Here is a 13,898-nt window from a genome sequence, read left to right as displayed (position 1 = left end):
AATCATCTTTTTCCAAATAATTCACCGAAACAAGGCATTCATGCTCAAACACATCAACAAAATATTTTCATATATCACATAACATCACAGTAGTTCATACATATCAACATCATAGCTCAATTTCGGTTATTTCTAAAAATTCACTAAGTTCGTCTCATTTTCTCATTTTTCACAAAAAAAAAAATCATTTTCAAAGTAAACAATGGAGGTTACTGTTTAGGTTTTCAGAGAATGGGAGAGAGAAAATTTTTTTCGAAAATTGAACTTGGGGAAGAAGGGTGGCCTTTATAAAGCTAAGAGAGAGAAGAATCTTTGGAGTTCTGAACCACTTAAAAGCTGCTATGTGGTCGAGATGCTGAGTTTAGTGGGATCATGAGGGGTCTAAAGGTGACACTTGGTTTCCTAGGGCAATAGAAAGTCTAATTTTCCAATTTGCAAAGTGGTGGCACACTTAGTATTAATGTTGCGCAGTGAAGTAGAAATTGAAAAGTTCATTTTTGAAAATGATGCTTAAGATGACGTCACTCTTTAAGGGATACGTAGAATATTCAAAAATACCATTTCTCTCCCTCATATTTCTGAGTCGAAAATGCTATTTTTTGGGGGGACAATTTGTTGGATCGTATTTTATCTTACATACATTCGACAGGTAAAAGGAGGTTCAAAGCTGGAAAATTCTCTAAGTTTATGATTAGAGGTTGCTGGGTTCGACTGACACAGAACGTTCGACAAGAGCCACGATTCGACATGCAGTTAATGTATTGAAGAGGTTAGCTTTAAATGTCGAGGACGTGGGAGACAGTCAGTTTCTGGTCGAGGAAGTGTGGTTCTTAGTAGTTTAGTTTTTGCAGTTATTTCTTCTATGTATAAATAATAGTTTTTCATAAGAAAAACAGGTTGCAAATCCTTTATAGAATTCTAACACTCGAAGTACCAGCGTCTAGAAAAAAGAGTCACAAAATGTATGTAACTTGATTTGTCGAACCACCTTTACATTCAAATGCTATGCAATTTACATTTCTTTAAGTTTCTGCATTTTAACTTTTCAGTCTTTTTACTTGCATTTTCTTTACTTCTTTCTGTCAAAACACATTACCTTCATACAATTTTATTCATCTTGTTCATAAACCAACCTATGAATATGAGGAACATTCATGTATTTTTCTGAAAAAATATTGCACAACATGTCCTAGGATTTCTGGTTTGATCCTGTTTGTAATAATCAAAACTAGTCCTATTGTTTACCAAAAACATGGGTAAACAGGATGTTGCGTTGGATGGGTGGTAAAACTAGATGAGATAAGATTAGAAATGACAACATTGTAGAGATAGTTGGAGAAGCACCTATAGTATAAATATTGTGGAAAATAAGTTTAGGTGGTTTAAACATGTAGATTATGTAGTAAGAATAGTAGATCAAATTAAATAGAGGATAGTCATATTACAAGAGGTATAAGAAGATCTAAAAAAACTATAAGAGAAATTATTAGAATGAGTTGGATTTAAATATGGTTATGATAGAACAATATGACGTATTTCAGTCCATGTGGTCGACCCCGCTTAGTGGGATAATGTTTGCTTGTTGTTTTTGTTGTTGTTGTCTTTTGGAAGCATTAACTCATGCTCAACAACTATTATTTCATTTTAGTTACCACATTTATTAGTTAACGAGATAATCAACTTCCCGTATATCGCACGAGTCCAAATACTAGTTATATAAAAATGTTGATAGTGGATATACCCGAAGCCTAATAAACTACTCCCTCCGGTCACTATTATAAGCAAAAGTTCACTTTTTAGATTTATTCAATAAATGATGTATGTAGTCTATATATAGGTCACATACATTATTTATTGAATGAACCTAAAAGGTCAACTTTTGCTTATAATAGTGACCAGAGGGAGTAGCATGTTCCGACTCAATCCTTTATATAAGTTGAATGTAGGGGTGGGCAAAAAGAACCATGAACCGAACCGAACCGCGCGAATCGAACTGAACCGAACCAAAAATAACCGAACCATTATAATGGTTCACGAACCGAACCGTTAATTTATTAACAGTTCTTGAACCATAACCGAACCATCTTGAACCGAACCGAACCGTTTGAACCGAACCAAACCACTTGAACCGGTTTTTTTTATTTAAGGAAACCACTTGAACTCTTTGTTGGATCTTTCCAAAAAAACAACTTATTTAAAATAACTTATTTTAAAAAGCTTATTTTATGCAAAACACCTTATTTTAAAAACAGCTTATTTTATGAAAACAACTTATTTTAAAAAAACAGCTTATTCAATATGAGAATGATGAGGAATTGGATGTGATAATCAGTTGTTTTGGATGGGACACAGTCTTTGGAAGCTGATGCTTTTTCTTCTAATGTGAATGAAAATTCCAAGCTTCCAGGAATCAAATGAATTATGGGAACAATTTAACATTGTGTATATAATATAGTTATATATATATGTTTTTTGCAATTGAAGGTAAATACAGTTAAAACTCTATAAATTAATAATGTCAGGACCGGAGAAATTTATTAATTTAGAGAGTTATTAATTTATCGATAAATTAATAATTATTAATTTAAAGAGTTTTTAAGTAATTATACTGTACATATAAAAAAAAAGGCAAATTAGTCTATGCCTCTTATAATTACGTTGCAGCGAACCTTGAGACTCAACGTAAATTAGTAACTACTGTGTTCATATGCATTGGAAATCAATAATGACTTTTAAAGTACAGTAAATGTAAACAAGAGGAACAAATGTGTTCAATGCATTCTTAATATATTTTTTTTCAGTTTCTATGAATTATTAATTTATGATTTTCTTGGGACCGAAAATTATAAAGGGATCTCCCGAAAAATTATTATCTTATTATTTTATCGAGTTTTTCAATTTTTTACATTGGCCCAAGTCGGGACCGGACAAATTTATTATTTTAGAGAGTTTATTAATTTACCGAGTATTAAATTAAAGAGTTTCTACCGTATACAATTTTCATGCATGCCTTGCTGGTTCTAGTTGTTGGTATTTGACTTGAAACGAGTGTAATATTGTTTATCAGTAGCATGGTCCGTAATTGTCTTGCCTTCTTCAATATGATGCCTAACTGCCGTAAAAATAGGAAAAAGATATAGCTCACATAACCGTATGTTTTAAATAAACTATTTTTTAAAATAAGTTGTTTTGCATAAAATAAGCTGTTTTGAATAAGTTGTTTTGCATAAAATAAGCTGTTTTGAATAAGTTGTTTTGCATAAAATAAGCTGTTTTGATTAAGTTGTTTTTAAAAAGAGATCGTAACAAGCTATTTTTAATAAAATAAGTTTTTTTGAATAAGCTGTTTTTCATAAAAGAAGCTGTTTTGAATAAGCTGTTTTCAAAAATAAGTTGTTTTTCATAAAATAAGCAGTTTTTTAAAATAAGGTGTTTTGCATAAAATAAGCTGTTTTGAATAAGTTGTTTTTAAAATAAGTTGTTTTTCATAAAATAAGCTGTTTATCAAATAAGCTGTTTTGAATAAGATGTTTTTTTAAAATAAGGTGTTTTGCATAAAATAAGCGGTTTTGAATAAGCTATTTTAAAAAGAGATCGTAATAAATTGTTTTTCATAAAATAAGTTTTTTTGAATAAGCTGTTTTTTAAAATAAACTGTTTTGCATAAGATAAGCTGTTTTTGAAGAAATAAAATATTCTAACTTTTAATTTTAATTTGTTATTTTTTATAATAAAAGTGGTTTTATTCATTAGATAAAAAATATTTGTTTTGGTTCGGTTCGGTATGGTTAATAGGTAAGCAAATGGTTAACCAAACCATAACTTTGGTTCAGTTCGGTTAGCTCCAAACCTGAAACGGTTCGGTTCGGTTTTCCCGAACCATTTCAAAATTTCGGTTCGGTTCGGTTCGGTTTTTTTGGGTTAACGGAACCATGCCCACCCCTAGTTGAATGGATTAAGCCAAAAGGATCTACAACTGCAAAATTAACCCCTTTAAAAGTTAAGTGATCCACCTTAAAAATAAGTTAATGACCGAATTTAATTAATTTATACTTTCACTAACTAGAACCAAAGTTATAAAATCTCGATGCCACTTTTTGGTCATGTTTCTGTAAATAGACCAAATCAATTGTACTAAAACGGAATTGCACTGTTTTCTCAAAAGCTACAAAAAAGACATCAACGTAACATGCTTTTGGTTTGGACGTTTGGTAGGAAATCATGTTGACTCATCTTGTTTCCACTTCAACATTACAACTATTCTGAGATAAACCACTCTCTCTCTCTCTCTCTCTCTCTCTCTCTTCACTGTTCACTCTTCTGTGTGCCAAAACCACTCACAAGTTGCCACCACAATTCATCTTTCAGGTTACTGATTACTTCAAGATACCACTTTTCTTTTCTTTGGTTGCATGGATCCTGTTTTCTTCTCAAGAATCATGGAATATTGAGATGGCTGCATAGATTTCTTGTTTCAAATGTTGGAACTTAGAAGATATCTTGTTCTTTAATCTGGGTTTGATTTGGTTTTGATTTACCATTTTGAAATTTTTATTTGCTGGTTCCTTGGTTTGCATATAGTGTCAAACTTTGAATGACCCTTTTGAAAAAGTTGAGATTTTTGAATGTTATTTTCTTTCTTTTTCATCTATATTGTAGATTTATTTATCACATAGGTGATGGAACTTGTTTTATTTTGATATGGTTATGTTATTTCTGTTTGTTTTATGTTTTCCTAATGTTCATTAATTGTATCTTATACATGTATAATTTGTAGTTGTATACTTTGTATTGTATTTATGTATGCTTGAATTAGTTGTAATTAAATGAATATTTATTAATATAAACTTTTGATTATAGCTAAGGAGTAATAATGTATTTCTTTTCAATTATGTTAGGTTTCTTCACTATTTCAGTGTTTCTGTCACTTCAATTAAATTTGTAGTAATGGAATCTTGGAGTTATATCCCTGAAGAGAGAAGCTATTTGTTTTCTGATGAAATGGATTTTTCACTTGATGCTTTTATGAGAAGTAGAAAACCCTTAGTTGAATGGGAAAACAAATCTTCATGTAACTTTGAACGAGACGGTTTTAATTCAGATAGAGAGGTAGTTAAAAGTATGGAATTTGTGGACTTGGGATTTCCTATGGAGGCTTCTAGGACTGTTCGTGGTTCGGTTCAGACATCTAGCTGTGAGCTGGATAGTAATAATTCTAGTAAAAGAGAGAATTCCTCTATCCATGTTATTGCTTTTGATTCATCTTTTGCGGAAGAAGATTCTGAGTCAAAGCATTTAAGTTCTTTAGTTGAATCGAAAAATCATGATTCTTCATTGATTGATTTGAAGCTAGGGAGATTAGTAGATTGTCAAGGTGTGGGGAGTGATAGAGATGCAAAAACATTCGCTTCTGAATCTATGCCGATTCATCAAAGCGTGTTAGCCAAGAGATCCCGCACTTCTAGCTTACCTGCTTTGGCTCCTGTATGCCAAGTTTATGGTTGTAACATGGATCTTAGCTCCTCGAAAGATTACCACAAAAGGCATAAAGTCTGCGATGTTCACTCCAAGACAGCTAAAGTTATCGTCAATGGTGTTGAACAGAGGTTTTGTCAGCAGTGCAGCAGGTATATTTTTTGGTTCCTTTGGAATTAAAATAACATTTCTATACTTCTCTTACAATCAGATGGTCATCGTCTAACTATATAAGATCGTTATATTTGTTCGATTATCAACATACCTCATTTCTGCACTTCTTTGATTTATTCGAATAGGAAATGTTGTTAGTAAAACCAGAAAAAGAATTTAAGAGTTTTCTCAAATCAGACAAGCCATCAATACCTCTCGTATTATTTTACTTTCTTATGGTTTTCTTAGGGCTACTATTGATAAAATGATTTAAGAGTTTTCTTTCTCCAAATGCCGTCTAGTTTATTTGACAATTCACAATGCTCTGATCAATTAGTGTATATGGTATTGATATAGAATAGATATGTTGAAATCTCACATTCGCTAAATATATGACCATAGTAGTCATTCATAGTCTAAATTCTAACATGGTAATATCTTAGAATTGTTAATGGACCACTTGTAAATGTCCAGTCTTGCAAACTGCTCTGTATATCTTACATTTGTTACTTAATTATGCTTATTTTTGTTCTTGAATTAGGTTCCATCTGGTAACTGAGTTCGACGATGGTAAGCGCAGTTGTCGCAGGCGTCTAGCTGGACACAATGAGCGCCGAAGGAAACCTCAGTTCGATTACATGACTAGTAAACAACACAAGATTCTTCAGTCATATCAAGGTATGAAATATACATTCTGCTAGAGTCTTCATTAAAATAGATAAGACAGCAAAAATTGGTTGATAACCTCATCTGTTCTTTTGAGAATTTATGTCTGATAATTAGTTGCGGATATATATGCTTAAAACTAAATGTAGCCATGAACAAATGATATTTCCGTGAAGCGTTCAATAGAGTTACCTAACAACTAGAATTATATTTCCAAATTGCCATCATGGTGTTTATGAGGATTTAGGTCCTGGTCTATCTATTCCATGCTAGGAATAAGATATTTGTGAAGAGATTATAAAATTTATAACCCAAGTGGGAAAATATGACCTAACCGTAGTGACAGAAAAAACCTTCGAAATCCATTATAAAAGTGTAGCATCCTTCATATTGACTTTGATAAAAATCTGTGGCATACTACGTAAATTTCAGTTTTTAATAAGATTTGGTGAATCAAATTTTTGACGCATCATTCTTAGCAAGTATAACCACTTCAAAATATAATAGAGTTGATAGATAGATTAGGTGCTTAATATACAATCATATATACCTCTAATCTTTAACCACCACATGTAATTTAAAAATCAGAAGGTTTCTATTTCAGGAGGTTTCTTAACCATATTAGTTAGGATTTTGTGTGAAGGTAGGGTCTATCTACATGTCACTACATATTGAAAGAAAATTGATAGGATAAATTTATTCTTCATTAAATTACAAAAATATAATTTGAATACTAGTGCAAGTTTTTTGACTTTGTGATGTGGAGCCATATGGTATATTTTTCTATTAGCTTATGGTATACAGGTTGTATAGCTTAAATCTCTCAAGTTGGTCCTCAAGGGAAGAGTATTAATCAGTTTTAGCATTTTCTATTAGTAGCCTCTAAGGCTAAATTATAAGATATCATGCAACTTGTCACTATAAGAGCAGATATGTCAAAAACTTTGTCAAATTATGCCTAACTAAATTTGTATGAAATATCAATCATTGGAATGAAATCATTTTAAAAAAAAAACTATACATGTCTTCATTTAATATTAAGATGTCAATTACTATAAGAAATTTGGGTTAGGTAATGCGGATTAGCTTTCTCAATATAATGATACAATTCCTGCCATGAACTGAAATTAAAACCTTGGAATCTAGAAAGAGAGCATGCGATTTTTTAAACATTTCAAACAAAAGAGGCACATAAAGCTTCTTAAATTATGTTATCACACTCCATCTTTTAATTTTTGTGGTCCCAGGGAATGATGTGGACCATTTAACAAGTGTAATTGTTTGCATCCATCAGAGTTTTTTATGCACAAAGTTGAAGACAATCATACCAATGTTGTAAGACTAGTTTTTCGCTATCGTGGTAGGACATATATTTTGCATTTCCACCATTATTTAAATCATTTATTCAATTCATGATTTCAATAGAAGGTCACTGTTGTTGGAACGTTATTACAAAAATAAAGCATGCACTATATAATAGATTACTAAATACCTAATAAATAAACTCGATGAAAATGTAAGATGTATTATACCGTAAGAGTAAAGTGTGTGTACTTAAGGCACTAGGGATTGTTACACTTACAATGAAGTAATGCAAAATCTATCTTTGTTACAACATTTGTCTTTCTGTTTGATGTTTGGAGCTCCTGTCTGCTATAAAAGTTTAACGAGGATTCCTATGTAGATGTAAATTAGTTTTACAGTGACGACATCCAATGAAAGCTCATTACATTGCCACATAAGCCCACTTTATAACTGCATTTTAAAACTAGGCAAAACCACACCAGGGATTCTTTAACTTAATTTGAAGTTTTAAACTGGCCCTTTATTTTTTTAGATATAAAATGACGTTTAACTTTTTAAACGTCAAAATTGTGGATCTTTAATGATTTTCTGTCCAAAACAATGAAAAAATTGGAAGGAATATCATGTCTTTACATTTTTACTGTTACTCTGGTTTACATAACAGTTCAGTACTGATAGTATAAATGTGAAGACATGATAGTTTTTCCATTGAAAATAACTGCAAAATTATGAATTTTCATTGGATAAGTTAAAGGACCCCTGATGCAGTTCTGGCTTAACAATAACTGCAAGATAATGTACTTTCATGTCAGTGTGAAACTAATTTACAACGTTCACTTTTCTCCTGTTATAATCTTATTATTTCTAAAATAAATCTTCCCGATGGGAACGTTGTTCCACACATATAGCAAAGAATCTAACAAATTCTCTTACACTAAATGTGTAGGTACTAACAACTTTTCCTTTCAAGACATATTTCAAAGTGGAATCCTTTTCCCAGAAAAGCATGATCAAATCTCTCAAAGTGGACATATCAAACTGGAAGAGGACCCAATTTGCAGCCCTCAACTAGAAGTGCCCGCTACACATGGACACGAATTATCTAGCCATGCTCTCTCTCTTCTGTCAGCTCAGTCACAGAATCCGTCGCACCAAACAGCAGGAAATCCATCAGCTACTGCCAGTACTTTTTTCCGGGACATCCGCACTCAAGATAGAGGCGACCAAGTTTCTGAAACACCTTTGATGACAAGCTCTGCGAATAAACATGAACGAAATGAGTCTTTTCCATGTGGGATAAACTCTAAGGAAATTATTAAATCTGAACATGGTGCCACTGTTGATCTGTTTCAATTGTCTTCTAACCTTCAAAGGGTGGAGAAGCAAAGAAATTCTGTTTTGGTAAAGTGGGAAAATGAAGATTGCTGTTTCTCAAACGTGTAAAGGCTTTTATAAGCCTAATGTTTCATGTAACTGATTCAATTGGTTGATACTTGTATTTTTATGATATACTTTGGTGAGATTTTTCTTACGTGGATAGACATGTTAATGGCTCAATATGGATCAATGATAGGTAGAAAAATGAGGGATATCAATGTTGGTAGAAGTTGTGAGAAAATCCAACTTTGTAACACCAAAATCACTGGAATTAATTATTTTTTTTTTTTAAAAGTGCGATATGGCCTAATGGTTGAATTGTTCTAAAATTTTGCTCGACTTAACTTGCCTATACAATATCGGCTTGTAAAGTGAGAATACTTTCCATTTATAAGACCATATCTCATTCACTGCAAAACTTTCAAGACACACTCTTTCATGCGTCAAGAGGGAGTATCTAGTATCTAGAGTGTGACTAGAATGGCACATCAAACGAACTTTGAATAGGATTTGATATCTTCTTAAAATTTTGATTTTACGTATTATTAAAAAATCAATCTTGTATGATGATGAGTTCTGATCTATAGGTCTGTTTAGATTGATTTATTTGAGTTTATTTAATGTCATAAGTTTAAATAACTTATTTGAACTTTATATATATATATATATATATATATATATATATATTGTCATGACAATAAGCTCTTCAAACACTTATTATTGTACGCGTTTGTCCTTATATATTATTGTTTTTAGAGAAGCTAAGAGCATGAGGGATCATAATATATTTGCATATTATGATCGTGATTATTATGCGTGCTTCTTAGGATTTTCATAAACAAAGATAGATTATTCACTTTGTGGAAGTTTCAAATCAAGGACTTGGCCAGGTTCACACTTAAGATGCAAAATGGAATCAGGAAACTACTAAAAAGTAGAAGATATTATTGACGCTATCTACTCTAGATTTTAAATATTAAGGTAGTTGGCCCATATCAATCGTCCAAGGAAACAAAGATAAGAATGTTTAAGGTTGGAGAAGGGATCAACATATAATAAGTATTCTGTTAAAAGAATAATATAAGTTTATAAGTATATAAACAATTCTTGTAAAAAAAAAGTATATAAACTAATGGTTATACTAAAATAATTAATAAGTATTCTGTTAAAAAAATAATATAAGTTTATAAGTATATAACAATTCTTGTAAAAAAAAAAAAAAGTATATAAACTAATGGTTATACTAAAATAATTAATTTAGCTCAGATAAAATCAAATTAATCTGAAGTATTTGAGTTTGAATTTGATCTCAGAATAATATTTTATCAGACTATTTACCTTTTAGATGGATTTCAAATTTCCGGAATCTTTCTCCTAAAATTTATTTAGAGTTAAGACAATAAAAAGAATTAGTTTATAGTTATAAAGAATATACTTAATCATGGACTAGTGTACATATGATATCCTTTAAGGTGACATTTAGTATGGGAAAGGAAACTTGTTTCCCACCATGGGAAAGCTATTTTTTTACCACTTGATTAAATAGGAACACTGATTTAATCATAGACCACACACACCATATCTTGTTTACATTGTCTTCAACATCATGGGATTGAAACTAACCCACGTCCACCATTTTCTTTACTTGCTCAGTCATAGAAACAACACAAATTCATACTAGATTTTTTTTCTCTCCCAATTGTTTCTAAAATAAGACTTATTCAAACTAATTATTTATTTATTTATCAACATCTAACTTAAAAGAAAAACAAGCACCAAAATCAAAATTACTCTGCCAGAAGCAATCTGGGTATAAAAAATAAGTAGAGTTTGAAGAAAAACAAATTATTTATTTATTTATTAACATCTAGTTCTAAGAACCTTCGCCGGAGACCCACGGCACACCACTGCAGGAGAGTTTCCAGTCACTTTCGGTAGTAAAGTTATGGATGCCGAACTGATCTAATTTTTGAATATGTGATGATGAAGGAAAAGTCGAACCAGATCTAGTGTTTATATATGTGATGGTGCTGAATTTACATAAAGAAATGATAAAAAAAATATTGGTTTCTTGATTACATATGACTCCTGTAGTGTTTTCTATGTTTGGGGAGATTTATTGGAGTTTGATTCATCTCTCTGTTATTGGTACAGATGCTTATAAGTTTGCTGATGGCGACAACATAGTCCCTCCTTGTTTTCAAAACTCAGCTCAGTTTGTCCAAATTTGAGTAGTAAATTTGTGTTCTTTGGATTGAAAAGTAAGACTGAGATGGAAGATAGTGTGGTGGTGGAATGGAGGAGAGAGAATGCTGATGGATTATATAGTATAGACATACCATCATAAAATGTGTATTCCTCTTTAATCTAACGGTTCAAAAAAAACTTTCCCATGATGGGAAACAACTTTGCTTTCCCATACTAAACCTCACCATCCTTTTAAAGGCAGTGTTACCTTTTGCTAATTTTACCAAAGTTTTCTTTAAATGGTCTAAAAAGGTTAAGAGTATTCTTCACCATGTGACACTTAAAAAAATGGTTACATTTAGAAAGAAATGTGTTCCAAATAAGGTATTGTTCCTCTTTACAGCTTCAGCACTTCACATAAGAAATTAGCTTAGAGCAGCCATCGCAAAAATATAACATGAATAAAATAAGCAAATTCCAGAAGCAACGTTGATTTTATATTACCAAGTTGCAACTTTGCGGTGGATTCCATCATCACAAAGTTCGTGGTAATAATATTATGAGAATACAAGTTCACGTGTGGTCGGTCTTCAATACTAACTAGGGAATTTCAATTATTCATTTGTTGATGTTTTCTTTGTAATAATATTCATATAATAAAATGTCAAGTAGGGTTTTAAACTATACAATCAATCAATTGTCGCCACAAAAAATTAAAAAAAAAATTGACAATCATAAAATTGTTTTTTTAGACGATAATCATCCAATTGTTGTATCTTTCTTTTTGTTTTTCTTTTTGTTGGGGTTTTAACTTCGGACCTTACATATATTATGCATTGTTCCTACTAACTAAGCTAAACTCACGAGCACATATCTTTCTTTTGTTTTACTTTCTACAAAACATATTTTTAAATCTTATCATTAAAACATAGGTTTTTCTATTTTATTTTATCATAAACCTCATTATTAATTGATTAAATCAACAATATACAAAGAGAGGGTGACATTTAGCATGTGAAAGGGAATGAATTTTTCACCAAGTGAAAGTAAATATTGACCATTAGATAAGATAGATAACATAGTTTTATCATAGACACAAAACGCTAATTTTGTTTCCCCACACCCACTCACCATTTGCAGATCTCCTTCTCTCTCTCCTTCAATCCTTTTTCTAAAACCATTCCCTATATTCCAATGGCCAAAATTAGCTTTCCCATCGTGGGAAACAACTTTCCTTTTGCATACTAAACTCCACCCAAATAGAGGGCTGGATCTAGAACATCCTCCATCCAGACCCTATTAGAGTTAGAGAGTGCAAGTTGATCAAAGAAATGGGCCATAGAATTGCCACTTCTTTTTAGAAAATTTCTCTTCTCCCAACAAGAATTGCTCTCTCGTGAAGAAGCTTTCCAAAATACCCCTGCGTGACTTAACTCATATAGGTGTATAACCAGTGTGACTTAAGTCACGCTCGATACATTCGCCTATTTCAACGTGAGTTAACTTACGTTGGGTTATGTTATAAAAACATAACAGCACCATAGAAATTTCCAAAACTCCATTGTTGCGACTTTCTCCAAGCTTAAGCCAATCAACACTAATTACAACCCGGAGATCAAGTGAGTGTTTATTATCCTATTGCATTGACTTTTTCTGATTGAATTGTTATATTTTTTGGATAAATTTCACATATTTAGGTTTTTAGAATTTGATTTGGATGTTAGTTTGTGATTGGATTGTTAGATGTTGATTAGAGTATAAATTGTTGTTTAGAGTAGAATTGATTGAATTGTGGTAGAAATTGTTAGATGTTTGAAATTGTTAAAATACATGTTGGATAAATTGTTAATGATTGAATGTTACATTCTAGAAATTGTTAAATTGTGGTAGAATTTTTAGGATTAGAGTAGGTTTGACCATTGATTTATGCATTGTGTAGATATGTCTGAGAAACAGGGTGATGCTCAATTGAAAAAGGAGGGTGAAAAAAAGAAAGCAAAAACCACTGTGACATGACAAAACATCAAATGCGAAGGATCCTGGAAAAAAAGCAATGTGAATGTGCCAGTGTACAATTTCAACAAGCTGAGAAGGAGGGGAAGGACGTGTTGTTTTAGTCCACAACCAAAAGTATGTGCCCCAGGAACTATCGAGGACAACCCAATTGATTTAAGTGACAAGTGATATATATGATTAAATGTAATGACTTCTAACTCATCTTCACAAAGTAATTACCAAACTCAGAGTGCATCCGCATAATAGAGTCCTTATTCTCCTTTTGGATAGGGGGGTTTGATAAATTTGAACCCCTTCAAAAGGAAGGAAAGTGTTATCAATAAGATCTTGGTTCCGCTCCATGAAGATTGAACAATTCCTTGTTGTTCTTAATCATCTTCTTCTTCTTTGTGATTCTATTAATTTGTTATCGTTTTAATTTTTCTTCATACTCTGCTTTTCTTTGATTCGTCACTTATCGATTTGTTCATTTTACTTCATTTCTTGTTCAATTTGTTAAAAAGTTTAGAAAATCATGGTGAGAAAAAACAACAATGCGCATAATCAAGATCAAGGTCTTGATCCTAACTTTGTTCACCCATTGGAAAATTCTACAACTGTGAGTGTGATACCGCATTTAACTAGAGATAACTATCACTCATGGTCCGTGAAGAAGCGAATAGCGTTTTCTATGAAGAATAGGCTTAAATTCGTAGACGGTTCTATTCGTGCAATAATCT

The 13,898-nt window shown here is 31.7% G+C and overlaps 1 long non-coding RNA gene and 1 pseudogene across 2 annotated transcripts; both read left to right on the top strand.

The window, feature by feature from the left end:
• The first annotated feature begins 4,247 nt into the window (after window positions 1–4,247).
• On the top strand, window positions 4,248–9,156 carry LOC146921915 (squamosa promoter-binding-like protein 6; annotated as a pseudogene). The gene is made up of 5 exons (XR_015012274.1): window positions 4,248–4,368; window positions 4,899–5,627; window positions 6,170–6,306; window positions 7,542–7,654; window positions 8,546–9,156. The product of XR_015012274.1 is annotated as a squamosa promoter-binding-like protein 6 (transcript).
• A 3,158-nt stretch (window positions 9,157–12,314) lies between these two features.
• Window positions 12,315–13,534, top strand: LOC146921914 (uncharacterized). Its single transcript, XR_015012273.1, has 2 exons — window positions 12,315–12,782; window positions 13,103–13,534. It is a non-coding gene; the product is annotated as an uncharacterized LOC146921914 (long non-coding RNA).
• The last annotated feature ends 364 nt before the right edge of the window (window positions 13,535–13,898 follow it).

The sequence above is a fragment of the Medicago sativa genome, chromosome 5 (genome assembly GCF_051527215.1).
Source record: "Medicago sativa cultivar Bolivia chromosome 5, Bolivia_mono, whole genome shotgun sequence".
Lineage (NCBI taxonomy): Eukaryota > Viridiplantae > Streptophyta > Magnoliopsida > Fabales > Fabaceae > Medicago > Medicago sativa.
This window is presented reverse-complemented; position numbering and strand designations above follow the sequence as displayed.